The sequence below is a fragment of the Zingiber officinale genome, chromosome 1A, assembly GCF_018446385.1.
Source record: "Zingiber officinale cultivar Zhangliang chromosome 1A, Zo_v1.1, whole genome shotgun sequence".
In the NCBI taxonomy this organism is placed as follows: Eukaryota; Viridiplantae; Streptophyta; class Magnoliopsida; order Zingiberales; family Zingiberaceae; genus Zingiber; species Zingiber officinale.
Genome location: NC_055987.1, coordinates 62480460 through 62496132, shown reverse-complemented (window position 1 = coordinate 62496132; position 15673 = coordinate 62480460). Strand labels below are relative to the sequence as shown.

At 41.0% G+C, this 15673-nt stretch overlaps 1 non-coding gene across 1 annotated transcript; it reads right to left on the bottom strand.

Moving 5' to 3' along the window:
• Window positions 1-14985: 14985 nt before the first annotated feature.
• On the bottom strand, window positions 14986-15091 carry LOC122039278. Its single transcript, XR_006128135.1, has one exon. It is a non-coding gene; the product is annotated as a small nucleolar RNA R71 (small nucleolar RNA).
• Between the last annotated feature and the right edge of the window lie 582 nt (window positions 15092-15673).

Genomic DNA, 15673 nt, shown 5'->3' with positions numbered 1-15673 from the left:
TTCAGTCTGTCAAGACCTGGCTAGGGAGTTGCTTCTCAATGAAGGACTTAGGTGAGGCATCCCGCATTCTAGGGATTCAGATCTATAGAGATAGATCTAAGAGATTGCTTGGCCTAAGTCAGAGTACATACATTGATAAAGTACTCCTTCGGTTTACCAGAAGGGATTTCTGCCGATGTCACATGGCGTGAGTCTTTCGAAGACTCAAGGTCCCTCTTCTAGAGAGGAGAGAGACCGCATGGATCAGATCCCTTATGCCTCAGCCATAGGATCGATCATGTATGCCATGCTATGTACTCGACCTGATGTCTCGTATGCTTTGAGCATGACGAGCAGATACCAGTCAGATCTAGGTGAAAGTCACTGGATAGCGGTCAAGAATATTCTTAAGTACTTAAGAAGGACTAAAGAATATTTCTTGATATATGGAGACAGTGATGAGCTAGCTGTAAAGGGTTACAGTGATGCTAGCTTCCAGACCGACCAGGATGACTATAGATCGCAGTCGGGGTTCGTATTTTGCATTAATGGTGGTGTTGTCAGCTGGAAGAATTCGAAGCAGGATAGAGTAACTGATTCTACAATAGAAGCCGAGTATATTGCTGCATCAGAGACAGCAAAGGAGGTAGTTTGGATCCGCAAGTTCATCACTGAACTTGGGGTGGTTCCTAGAATCGTTGACCCAGTTGAGCTCTATTGTGACAACAATGGAGCTATAGCACAGGTGAAGGAACCTCGCTCACACCAGCGGACCAAGCACATACTACGGTGCTTCCATCTCATTTTAGATATTATCGATATAGGAGATGTGAAGATTTGCAGAGTACCTACAGAGGCTAACATCGCAGATCCCTTGACCAAGGCTTTGGCACAGAGAAAGCATGATGGTCACACTAGGTCATTAGGCCTTAGAGCCTATACTGATTGGCACTAGTGCTAGTGGGAGATTGTTAGTTAGAGCCCTAGAGCCAATCATTTGATGATTGTATGGACTCATTGTATCATATTCTTGTATATTAATAAAGGCATTTGGATTTTGGTTATTATACCTACTTATTGGTGCCAAATAAACTAAGTTTAATAATGTCCTTGAGTAGATGGTTCTCACCTATATCAATCGGTTAGTTGAACCGATAGTGAGATGATATAGGGAACACTACTCTTAATCATTCCTAGTCGAGTATTAACATTCAGGGACAATGTTAATGCAATAAGACTAGCATGTAGGTCAACTCAATGACTTGATCTCACAAGTCATGGATATAGAGATATCAAGTTGACACATGGGTATACATTAGAGAATGTATACTGAATGACCCGCCATGAGAAAGTATCATGGATCGTTATATGAGTGTCATATACTTTCTCATGTGGCTATTAGTATGTCTACTAGTCCTTAGACCTGAAGTCACCATAGATCCCTACATAAGGAGTTATGTACTTTGGTTTCGTCAAACGTCACCCGTAACTGGGTGGACTATAAAGGCGATTACTAGGTATATAACGAATTATGTAGAGGGATGTGAGTGATGTAGATGGGATCTATCCCTCCCATATGACGGGAGCGACATCGGTATTCTTGATAGAGTGAGACCACTAAGTGCATGGCCATGCCCAAATGAGTCAACATTAGATGTTGAGCTCATTTGATCGAGTGAGTCTACTTGGAGTTCAAGATTTAGATTGGTCAGAGGATGACATGGTCTATTCCTCACATTGACCAATCTAGATGTCTAAGATAGAAGGACACTTGTCATATTTTGTGAGGAGTCACAATTAGGAGTCACAAGGTGATGTCGGATCTCGACATTCTTGTAACTTGTGTAGTAATGATGTGTTGCTAGATACCGCTCATTACTTATGCTCCTAAATGGGTTTAGGGCATTGCCAACGTTACAAAAACCTATAGGGTCACACACTTAGGACAATTAGATGGAGATTAGGTTCATATGATGAACCAAGAGGATTAGGTTCATTTGATGAATCAAATTGGATTAAGAGTAATCCTAATTGGGCTAACTTGAGTTCGACTCAAGTTGATTCATGTGTTCAATGAGTCTAATTTTGATTTTGACTCATTGAATCAATTTAATTAAATGAATTAGATTCATTATATTAAGTTGGCTTGAATCAAATGGTTGGATTCGATCAACCATGGAAGAGATTTGGTCAAGTTTGACTTCACTTGAGAGGAAGATTAAAAGTCAAGTTTGACTTGACTTTATGCCACCTCATTGGTTAGTTGGCATTGAAGTGGACCAATGATGTTACTCCATATCATCATGGGTGTCACCTCATGGAAGTTACAAAGCCATTTTCTTAATAACTTCACATTAATTGTATTTAATGGAGAGTTACACAAGAAGATAGTGGCCGGCCATATTTTGAATGGGGATGAATTGATTTTCATTGATTCATTCAAATGTGCATTCTTCCTTCTTCCTCTTGAAGCTCTCCCTCTCCCTCTCCTCCTTGCTTGGCCGAATCTCACCAAGGTGCTATCACACCTTTGTGTGAGGTTTTCTCCACCTACGTGTCCGTGTGGATACTTCTAGAGGACCGACGCTTGACGGTCTAGAGATCCGGCAATTCCTTGGACGAGCGGGAATGCGAAAGGGCACGCTTCAAGGTATACTTCTTAACACATAGATCTAGGAGTAGATCTAGATATTTAAAACTTGTACTCGTAATTTTCGTTCGGCTTTCCTTGCACGGATCTACGGCTTTGGGTGATTCGGGGTTTCCGCGACGCGAAAAGCGATTTTCGCGGCCCGAAAGACCCAACATCAGAAGCAACACGAGTTGATGAGCGCTTATGATATGGTGGACATCTTCGTCAACTATATCAAGGACAAGAGAGGCACGAGAGATTCGAGATCTCTAAGGCATTGTTTCAGTGCAAGATGCAAGATGGGACTCCCGTAGGCCCCTATGTACTCAAAATGATTGGGTACATAGAAAACCTACAGAGGTTGGGATTCCCGCTTAGCCAAGAGCTGGCCACTGACCTGATCTTGCAATCCTTGCCAGATAGCTATAGTCAATTCGTTCTAAATTATAACATGAACGAAATTGACAAGCCACTGCCCGAGCTACTTAGCATGTTAAGAACTGCTGAGCTCAACCTTAAGAAGGTTAAGCCCAATTCCATTTTGATGGTACAAAAGCATAAGGGCAAGGGAGAGCCCAAAGGTAAGGGAAACTACCAAGCCAAGGGCAAAGGCAAGGTACTGTAACCCAAAGGAGGGGTTGCAAGGATGCTACCTGCTTCCACTGCGGTCAGACCGGGCACTGGAAGAGGAATTGCAATGAGTACCTAGAAGATCTTAAGAAGAAGAGAAGTGAGACTTCCTCTTCAGGTATATATGTTATAGAAGTCAATCTATCTATTTCTTCATCATGGGTATTAGATACCGGATGTGCTTCTCACATTTGTACTAATGTGCAGGCGCTGAGAAATAGCAGGGCATTGACGAAGGGCGAGGTGGACCTAAGAGTAGGCAATGGAGCACGGGTTGTTGCTGTTGTAGTAGGAACTTATTCTCTATCTCTGCCCTCTGGGCTTGTACTAGAATTGGATGATTGTTGTTATGTGCCTGCTTTGACTAAGAACATTATATCAGTTTCTTGTTTAGACAGAAAGGCTTTTCATTTATAATAAAGAACAAATGTTGTTCAGTTTATTTAAATGATATGTTCTATTGTAGTGCACCTCTGATGAATGGACTCTATATTCTAGACCTTGAGAACCCTATCTATAACATAAGTACCAAGAGGTTCAAGTCAAATGACATGAACCAAACCTATATCTGGCACTGTCGCTTAGGTCATATAAATGACAAACGCTTATCCCAGCTCCATAAAGATGGTTTGCTGGACTCATTTGATTTTGAATCATATGAGACATGCGAGTCTTGCCTACTGGGCAAGATGACCAAGATTCCCTTTAGTGGACACAGCGAGATAGCGATTGACTTGTTAGGACTTATACATAGTGATGTATGTGGACCTTTCAATGTCGCTGTTAGGGGTGGTTATAGGTACTTCATTACATTTACTGATGATTTCAGTAGATATGGTTATGTGTATATGATGACACATAAGTCAGAATCATTTTAAAAGTTTAAAGAATTCAATAATGAAGTACAAAACCAGCTTGGCAAGAGTATTAAGATACTTCGATCAGATCGAGCTGGTGAATACCTTAGCCATGAGTTTCGTGACTATCTAGCTGAGTGTGGGATTCTATCTCAACTCACTCCTCTTGGAACACCACAGTGGAATGGTGTATCCGAAAGGAGGAATCATATCTTATTAGATATGGTACGGTCTATGATGAGTCACACAGATCTTCCCATGTATCTTTGGAGCTATGCTCTAGACACAGCAGCCTTTATTCTCAACCAAGTTCCATCTAAGGCTGTAATAAAGACACCATATAGGATATGGATTGGGAGAGATGCCCTGGTGCCATTTATGAGGATTTGGGGTTGTGAGGCTTACGTTCGACGTCAAGTCTCGAACAAACTGGGACCCAAATCTGATAAGTGCTATTTTATTGGATATCCCAAGGAAATGAAGGGATATTACTTCTACATTCCAAGTCAACACAAGATAGTTGTGGCTAAGACTGGGGTATTTCTAGAAAGGAATTTTGTTTCTAGAAAGACTAGTTGGAGTACGTTCAATCTTGAAAAAGTTCAAGATGTGGACTATAGCACTGAAGCCTCGATGAAAGTTGAACTGGAACCACAAAGTGTTGTGGATGATGTTGTTCCACAAGGAGTTGAAGAACCACAACCAGTTCAAGTAGACCTACCTCTTCATAGATCTGATAGGGTATGTCGTCAGCCTGAGAGATACTCATTTCTCTTGTCTGACCATGATGATGTTGTGCTCATTGAGGATGAGCCTACCTCCTATCAGGAAGCTGTGATGAGACCATATTTTGAGAAATGGCTAGAGGCCATGAGATCCGAGATGGAATCCATGTACACTAACCAAGTATGGACTTTGGTTGATCCACCTGAAGGGGTCAAACCCATTGAGTGTAAGTGGGTCTTTAAGAGAAAGACTAACATGGATGCACTTATTTATAAGGGTCGCTTGGTAGATAAAGGTTTCAAGCAAATTCATGGTATTGACTATGATGAAACCTTTTCTCCAGTAGCGATGTTTAAATCCATTTGGATCATGCTTGCTATTGCAGCGTACCATGATTATGAGATCTGGCAGATGGATGTCAAAACCGCGTTTCTGAATGAAAACCTACTCGAGGGTGTGTACATGACACAACCTGAGGGTTTTGTAGATCCAAAGTATACTTGCAGAGTATGCAAGCTGCATAGGTCCATTTATGGACTAAAGCAAGCTTCTCGGAGCTAGAATCTTCGAGTCGATGATGCAATCAAACAGTTTGGTTTCATCAAGAATGAAGATGAACCTTGTTTATATAAGAAGGTTGAAGGGAACACAGTTGTCTTCCTTATATTGTATGTGGATGACATACTACTCATTGGGAAAGACATCCCTTTGCTGCAGTCTGTCAAGACTTGGCTAGGGACGTGTTTCTCAATGAAGGACTTAGGTGAAGCATCCCGCATTCTAGGCATACAGATCTATAGAGATAGATATATGAGATTGTTTGGCCTAAGTCAGAGTACATACATTGACAAGGTATTACTTCGGTTTGTCATGCAGAACTCCAAGAAGGGATTTCTGCCGATGTCACATGGTGTGAGTTTTTCGAAGACTCAAAGTCCCTCTTCTAGAGAGGAGAGAGACCGCATGGATCAGATCCCTTATGCTTCAGCCATAGGATCTATCATGTACGCCATGTTATGTACTCGTCCTGATGTCTTGTATGCTTTGAGCATGACGAGCAGATACCAGTCAGATCCAGGTGAAAGTCACTGGATAGCGGTCAAGAATATTCTTAAGTACTTGAGAAGGACTAAAGAATATTTCTTGATATATGGAGGTGATGACGAGTTAGCTGTAAAGGGTTACAGTGATGCTATCTTCCAAACTGACTAGAATGATTATCGATCGCAGTTTGGGTTCGTGTTTTGCATAAATGGTGGTGCTGTGAGGTGGAAGAGTTCGAAGTAGGACACAGTCGCTGATTCTACAACAGAGGCCGAGTATATTGCTGCATCAGAAGCCGCAAAGGAGGCAGTTTGGATCCGCAAGTTCATTACTGAACTTGGGGTGGTTCCTAGCATAGCTGATCCCATAGAGCTCTAATGTGACAACGATGTAGCAATAGCACAGGCTAAGGAACCTCGCTCACACCAGCAGACCAAACCCATACTACGGCGCTTCCATCTCATTCGAGAGATCATCGATAAAGGAGATGTGAAGATTTGCAGAGTACCCACTAAGGCTAACATCGCAGATCCCTTAACCAAGGCTTTGGCACAGAGAAAGCATGAAGGTCACACTAGGTCATTAGGCCATAGAGCCTATACTGATTGGCACTAGTGCTAGTGGGAGATTGTTAGTTAGAGCCCTAGAACCAATCATTTAATGATTGTTGTATGGACTCATTGTATCATATTTCTTATGTGTATAAAGGCATTTATTTATGGTTATTATGCTTACTTGTATTGGTGCCAAATAACTAAGTATAAAAGCATCCTTGAGTAGAAGGTTCTTACCTATATCAATCGATTGGTTGAATCGATAATGAGATGATATAGGGAATACTACTCTTAATCATTCCTAGTCAAGTATTAACATTCAGGGACAATGTTAATGCAACGAGACTAGCATGTAGGTCAACTCGATGACTTGATCTCACAAGTCATGGATATGGAGATATCAAGTTGACACATGGGTATGCATTGGAGAATGTATACTGAATGACCCGCCATAAGATAGTATCATGGATCATTATATGAGTGTCATATACTTTCTCATGTGGCTATTAGTATGACTATTAGTCCTTGGACCTGAAGTCACCATGGTTCCCAACATAAGGAGTTACATACTTTGGCTTCGTCAAATGTCACCCGTAACTAGGTGGACTATAAAGGCGATTACTGGGTATGTAACAAATTATATGGTGGGATGTAAGTGATGTAAATGGGATATATCCCTCCTATAGAGAGCTTCAGTTGCGGAATAAGACGGTCTGACTGGTTAAAGTCGGATGGCAGTATCATTCTGACGAGGAGACTACTTGGGAGCTTGAGGATACGATCCGAGCTCGATACACTCATCTTTTTACTTGAGCTATGTGGGTTAGGTTTCTTTTCAGCATTTATACTGTTTTATATATCTAGTGTTTGCTGTTGGTTATAGCGAAATTTGGGGACCAAATTTTTATTAATATGGGAGGATGTGAGATATCCGAAAATTTAAAATATAGGGTTATTTTATAAATAGCCTTATAGAATTTTTCCAAAATTTTTAGAAATTTCTGGGAATTTTTCGGAGCTCGTACGGTGGGTTTTGAGGGGATCGATCGGCGGGTTCGGATAAAGCCTATTTGAGATACCCGTTTAAGGGAGGAAATGTTTTTATTATATAAATTCCTTTTCTTTTTATTTCCTCCCCAAAAACGCCGATCCCAAACTCCTTCCCCTATCTCCCCTCTACTCGAAGCCGACTCCTCCTTCCCCAATCCCCTCTGCTCATGCTGCCTCTCGCTCGCGGACGAATCGGCGCCGACAGGAACGGAGCTTCAACCTCCGGCGATCTTCCTCTGCCGGCATCGACGCCTAGTAAGCCTAGATCCAGCCGAGGCCCTTCTCCTTCTAGCTCTAATCTCTTCTCCTCGCCACTGGTTCTCTCACGGGGATGAGCCGACGCTATTGAATCGAGCCCGATCCACTCGATCGCCGGTGTGGAGGAGGCAATTAGGGCTCCGGTGGTAAGTAACTGAACCTTCTTCTTCTATTCCTCCAACTCGTGCCCTAGCACAGTCGCCCATTTCTTTCTTTCCCTTTGATGCCGATCCTTCTCTGTTCTTGAGTCTCATGTTCTTTACGGTTGGATTAGGTTATGGATTTGGAGACATTGGGGATCAGTGAGGTAAGATTTAGTTGTTAGATTAGCTGTTGTTTGATTCTTGGATTTCAATATTGATCTGATCAATGAATTCCTGCTTGATTCCTGTTGTAATTGTTGTAATGTGATTGATTCCAATCTTGATCTCACCTTGATCCGAATGGTAGGGAAGAAATCCAGCATGGAGGCTGTGTTCTGGGGGTGATCGAAGATGATCTTGGGTTCCAGCAGTGACGATCCTCGGTTGTGGATCAATTGATGAGGGCTGTGAGGTGAAATTGAGTGTTGTGGATCAACAAGCGTGGCTGTGAAGTTTTGTTACGTGCTGTGGTGTTCTTTGATCCTTTCTTGATTCCGGCAGCACACCAACCAGCAGCCTCCTAGTTCCAACATCAACAATAGCTGGGATTGAGGTAAGGTGTAGTGATGTTGATACATGATTAGAGTGATTGATTAGTGTATGTAGGTATTTGGATTTAGATGTAGATCATGGTTAGATTTGATTTCTAGATGGTTAGTATATCATTAATTGATACATGTTGTATCTAGTTGCTAAATTGTGTGTAGATGTAATTGTTTAGATTAATCTAATGGAATGATTAGGGTTAAGGTTAATAATCCTAGTCAACCGTTAAATTTCTAATCTAATTGGTGATTAGTGATTATATAATTAACCCTAATTGACCGTTAGATTTGATTAGGTAGGATGCGATTGACTTGATTAGGGTTTTACCCTAATTCAGTGTTAGAGATTTTATTTAGCTATTCATATGGATTTAGCTAAATAAAATATATATATGTTGTTTGATGTAGGATTCTGATTCAAGACGGGCGTCTCGACCTTGGATTGTTTGACTTGTACCTTCTATTTGAGGTGGGTACCCTTTGACTTATCTTTTGATACTGTCTTATGATATGTATAGTTTATATATAATTACTAGTGGTAGATGGTAGATTTATCTCTTCCCTGGTCCTAGCTTAGTTGATACCTATCACATGCTTCTTCTGTTAGTTGCTTTACTGTAGAACTGGATGCTTTTATCTTTTGTCATGTATATATATGTTTATGGAGATGGATAGGTACATTTAGTGTTACTTTCCACTAGATTAGTTGCTGTAGGTACTTGTTATATGTTGTTGGATTTATGTTGCTTATATCTCTGTTATATATGCGTTTACCTTTTTGGCACCTACGTATATGGAGGAGGATATGTTCAGGTACGACATACTGTAGCCGCACGCACCATATTGCATGATTGCATGTTGGGCGATTGACGACTCCATTATTGTTGAGCTCGTTGGCCGGCTACATGAGGGCCTGCACACAGCGTGACCACTGCATGGGTAGTGGCACAACACTCAGGGTGTGTATGGTAGGTTGCTCGGTGGTGCACCGCCGGGGTGCTCATGGGTAGCACGATACAGCGAGGTTGCAGCCGGGATCCCTCCCCGTCATCGCGTACCGGGAGATGAGAGCATTGCGCTCCCTCACTATGTTTGAGGTAGGAGGATAGGTGTACTCCGACAACATCCCGTCCACTCGATCACTCATCAGGGGTAGTGACGGCAGAGTGCACGGTGTCACAGCCCTACCCACTCGGTCTCACCATCGCGTGTGAGATGACTGACTGGCGTCAGGGGTGACCATGTCATATTGCATCATATGCACAGATTGCATTTATTATGATTGTTGCATATTGGATGATGCATTTTGGTGATTGCATATGATTGACATGCATACAGGCTACATACTTATATGCTCTAACTATTTTTATCTGTGTATGTTCACAGTTAGTTGCACAAGCCTCGCAGGTGAGTACAGTTTATTTCAGTTATGCATTTTCTTATTATTCTTGCTATAGACTGTACTTTATGCCTATTGCTGGTTATTACAGTTTATTTCAGCTATGCATATCTGTTATACTGTTAGGAGACTGTACCGTAGGTTGTACTGTTAGGAAACTGTACTGTAGGCTCTATGGTTTAGTGTACTATACCATAGGATGTTACTGGTGGTTATGTGTTGCTGTACATATCTATTGGATTACCTGCTGAGTTCTTTGAACTCACCCCGTTGTTACTATTTTTCAGGTTGAGGCCGTCGGGAGATATTCCAGTCGCTAGCCCCATTATCGCGAGGATTTCTTTGTCGAATTATATTTTACTTTTGCATCTTATATACTTGTATTGTGGGTTTGTATTGTGGACATTGAACATTCGGGTTTGCTACTTTTGTTTTTCGCTGCGGATTTTCTCATTACTTCGTGGATTTGTTTTCTTCGTTGTAGTGGAGTAGGATGTGTACATATATCTTCGAGGATTCTATATCGTCCTTCCTTATTAAACTGCGTGGATTGATTATATGTTGAATTGTGTGGAATGTTGATATAAATTGCGTGGTTTGTTTCTTATTTGTATTGTATTGTTCCGGCCGAGTGTGGCCGAGGTATAGATATATGTATTCTGGATTCATATTGTCACCCGTACAGGGGAGATGAGATGATGCCGAAATTTTTTCGGACAGGGACTACCTAGGGCGTGACAAGGTGAACTATAAAGGCGATTACTAGGTATGTAACAAATTATACGGAGGGATGTAAGTGATGTAGATGGGATATATCCCTCCTATACGACGGGAGTGACATCATTATTCTTGATAGAGTGAGACCACTAAGTGCATGACCATGCCCAAATGAGTCAATATGAGATGTTGAGTTCATTTGATTGAGTGAATCTACTTAGGATTCAAGATTTAGATTGATTAGAGGATGACACGGTCTATACCTCATATTGATTAATCTAGATGTCAAGGATAGAAGGACACTTGTCATATATTGTGAAGGGTCACAACTAGTAGTCACAAGGTGATGTTGGATCTCAACATTCTTGTAACTTGGGTAGTAATGATGTGTTGTTTGATACCGCTCATTACTTATGCTTCTAAATGGGTTTAGGAGCATTGCCAACGTTACAAGAACCTATAGGGTCACACACAAAGGGTAATTAGATGGAGATTAGGTTCATATGATGAACCAAGAGGATTAGGTTCATGTGATGAACCAAATTGGATTAAGAGTAATCCAAAGTAAACTAATTGAGTTGGACTCAATTTGGTTCATATGTTAAATGAGTCTAATTTGGACTTAGACTCATTGAGCCAATTTAATTCAATGAATAGAGATCCATTAAATTAAAATTGACTTAAACCAATGGTTAGATTTGATCAACCATGGGAGAGAAGTGGTCAAGTTTGACTTGACTTGAGAGGAAGATGAAGGGTCAAGTTTGACTTGACCATTTGCCACATCATTTGTGAGTTGGCATTGAGTGGGCCAATGATGATGTGCCACATCATCAAGATTAGCACATGTGTGTGCCACCTCATGAGGGAGACCAAGAGTTGTGACCCTTGGTATCCCATGGAGGTTTAAAACCCTTTCGATGTGGCCGACCACATTATTGGAGCATTTGGTGCTTTAGTAACCTCCTTCTTCTTCCTCTCTACCTTTCTTCTCTCCCTCTCCTCCACCATTGCTGATCCTCTATGGTTGCTAGCACATCTTTAGAGGTTTTCTCCATCGATTTGTTCGTGTGGATACACATAGAGGGTTGTACACTTGACAACCTTGAGATCCGACGAAGCTTGGACGAGCGGGATACGCGAAGGGCTTCGCTACAAAGGTATAACTCTCTTCCTTGTAGATCTAGTGTAGATCTAGGTTAGAGAAACTCGTACACGTAGAAATTTTTGTTTTATAACTTCGCACGGATCCAGTGGCATGGGATTCGGGGTTTCTGCAACACAAAAAGCGATTTTTGTAGCCCGAAAAACCCAACAACACGGTCGTGTGAGTATACCCAAGATGAAGGATACACTGCCCGTGCCAATTGGCATGGCCGTGTGTAAATGCCCGAGAAGGAAAAGCCTTGAGCTGTGTAGATCTACACGGGCGTGCAGAGCAAATAGACCCTGGCCATGTTTATAAGACACGGTCGTGTCTAGGCCGTGTAGGCCACACCCCCAAGTTATTTCTTTCTCCCAAACTCTTCTCATCTTCAACTTTTCTTCACAACCTCTCATATCTAGATCTCAAACTCATTTATCTAGATCTTAACAGTGATTCTCTTCTCCTATCTTCAAGATCTATAACTTCTTTTCCCAAATATCTTACTTTTCAAGATCTATTTTTGCAAGATCATGCTTCTCCAACAAAACAACACTTTTCCCTATTTGAACTTCACAATATGTCTAATATTTTGAAGAAACTTTGTAAGGGAAGTGGTGGATCAAGTGTAGGAGGGGAACCAACAAAGGAAAAGGGAAAGGAAAAGGTAATAAACAGCAAAGGAAAGAGGATTTCATGTGACGAAGGTAACAACAAAGAATTCAATATCATTTTTTGAAATGAAGATTATAAATCTGTTGGAGTTGCAAGGTTGCAAACATAGTCCCATATTGGAAACACATGGGAAAGATCATGGGTTTATAAGAATTTAGATATCTCCACAATAGCATGATATTGTCCACTTTGGGCCTAAACCCTCATGACTTTGCTCTTGGGCTCTCCCCAAAAGACCTCATGCCAATGGAGATATCTTTTCTCTTATAAACCCATGATCTTTCCCATGTGTTTCCAATATGGGACTATGTTTGTGATGTGCGTAGATTATATACTCTTTTATGCATGTTTTTACGCACATTTACATACTTTGAGCATGCTTGATCTATGCATTTTTATACTTCCAGCTTTCCTTTTAGCATATTTACTCTTTTGGTTCGGAGATCTGTTTTTGTGCATTTTCTATACACAGGAGTCGATTTGGTGAAGAATCTACATCTTTGGGCATGCATTGGAGGAAACGAAGGGAGAAAGCACTGGGTCGTGTACCTCACACGGCCATGCACTGGGATGGAGCTCGGGCCATGTGGAGTTTAGCACCAACAGAAGAGGAAGATGACATGGCCGTGTGAACCTCACACGGACGTGTCAAGATTTGAAGCCAACCAGAGCAGAAGCCTTACATGGCCGTGTGGATCTACACGGCCGTGTGAGATTTGCAGATTCTGGCCGTGTGGAGTCACACGGCCGTGCAGCTTTGGCAGAGAGGGAACTGGACATGGCCGTGTGAATCTCACACGGCCGTGTCACGGGGCCGTGTGGCGCCCGATTCCCTCTTCTATTTAAACCCTTCTTCATGAATTGAAAGGGGATCTCTCCCCCTTTGGGAGAAAGCAAGATTTGGTGGTTTCCTCCCATTCTTGGGAGGATTTCTGGGCGATTCTAAGGGAGATCTCGACGATTTCGACTACGGAGCGAGGATTGGATCCGAATACAAGGCTTCTTCGTAGATAAGTTTTCTTTTTCCCCCTCTTCTTGTTTTCTTGGATTGGGGATTCAAGGAATGCTTGTAATCTCTATTTCTTCGGGTTTTCTTCCTCGATTCATGGAGTAGATCATGAATTCTAGGATTAAGGGAGTATTTGTATGATGGATTGATGTAATCTCTAATGGATTTGCCATTTTCTTGTTTCAATGACATTGACTTGCTTGTATCAATTAGATCTTGAATGATTAATGGTGATTTGTGCTTAATTCTCATTCTTGATTGATTGTTTGGATTTCTTGTGGACTTTGTAAAGATAAACTCTCACTCGATCATCCGAGGGATCCACGTGACAGGTACAAGCCTGTGTAAGGACGTTTGAGAGATAATCTTGAAGAGGAAATAGGGATATTCAAGAGAGTAGGATGGATTTTATGACTAGCTGCTTGTATCTTGATAGATTAATGAGTCGTGGGCTTCTACGTTGATATCCGAGGAAGGCATAGTAATAGGTGCACTTCTGTGTAAGGATAACATAGGTTCATGTCTAATTAATCCTATTTAGATACATTTCTCAGTCCTTAGCCGGTTGTCTATTGCAAGAGGGAACCGGCAACTTTCTACATGTTTGGCAATTGAGGGATAAGAATTGGTGAACCATTTACATTCAAGAAATCTTACAAAGAAACCGAAACTCCTAGAATCTTCCTTTATCATAACCCAAAACACTAGACTCTTGTTTGTTGATCTTTAAGACTAGATTTGTTTACCTTTACTTTGCTTTTGAAATGATTGGATAGTTGTTTAGCTAATTCACATTGAGGCATTTCTAGTGCTTATTCCAGTCCCTGTGGATACGATAATCTTTTATATTACTTGCGACATTTCCGTACACTTGCGGAGGGTAACAAGTTTTTGGCGCCGTTGCCGGGAATTGCGCTATAACATTAGGAATTATCAATTGAGTTAGACTAAACATAACATTTGTTTTCCTTTCATATTGCATAGTTGTAACTAATCATTAGATTTCTGTTTTTTTTAGTTTCTTGTATAACTTTCACTTCTTGTTAATTCTTTTAATACAAATTCAATTCTGCATTTTTTTATTCTTCTAATTTTCTTTTTGTGTCGAATTGCTATCTGCTATCTTGTTCTTGTGTATGCGAAGATCTAACTTTGCAGGGGAATTCTTTCCTTTTGACCCTGAGATTGATAGAACTTTCCATAAAAGAAGAATTCTGCAAAGGCAAATTGAAGAACAGGAACATTTGAATATGGCAAATAGACCACTTAAGGATTATGCAGCACCCTATGCGAGAGGTTTTTGATCTAGTATTTCAAGACCTTCAGTGGAAGCTAATAACTTTGAGATCAAACCTGCAGTTATATCTATGGTGCAGCAGAACCAATTTGGTAGAGGACCTCATGAGGACCCTAATCAACACTTAGAGGTCTTTTATGAAATATGTGGTACCATGAAAATGAATGGAGTTCCTTCAGATGCAGTTAGATTATTATTATTTGGGTTTTCTTTAAGAGATAGGGCAAAGCAATGGCTGAATTCTTTGGCCCCTAATAGCATCACCACTTGGGAGCAGTGTGAGCAACAGTTTCTTGATAAGTTCTATCCACCAAGCAAAACAGCTCATATGAGGAATTTAATTGCAAGCTTCAAGCAAACTGACTCAGAATCTCTTTTTGAAGCATGGGATAGATATAATAGTATGCTCAGACAATGCCCACATCATGGGTTGGAAAGATGGTTAGTGTTGCACACTTTTTACAATGGTATCAATTATCATACCAAAGTGTCCCTTAATTCAGCTGTTGGAGGGGCACTTATGAACAAAAGCTTAGATGAAGCCGAAGAAATCATTGAAAGTGTGGCACAAAATCATCATCAATGGGCAAATGAAAGAAGTGGTGGCTATTCCTCTGTAAACCCAACAATTAAAGCATCAGGGAAGTTTAATGTAGATGCAGTCACTCTTTTATCTGCAAAATTGGTCGCTCTTACAAAGAAATTTGAGAATATGGGGACTAGTGCTAATATGGTCAATGCTATTAGTACATCTTGTGAAGTATGTGGGAGTTCAGAGCATTCAAATGACTCATGTCCATTGGGAGCTATCACTGCACAAATCAATCAACTTGAACAATGTGATGCAATCATGAGTTACAATCAAAGGCAGAACAACTCATACTCAAATACTTATAACCCTGGATGGAAGAGTCATCCAAATTTTTCTTACAGAAATAATCAAGATCAAGGACCATCTATGGGGGCAAGACCAAATTTTCAAGCTGGGCAACAAAATTTTCAACATCCATCTTT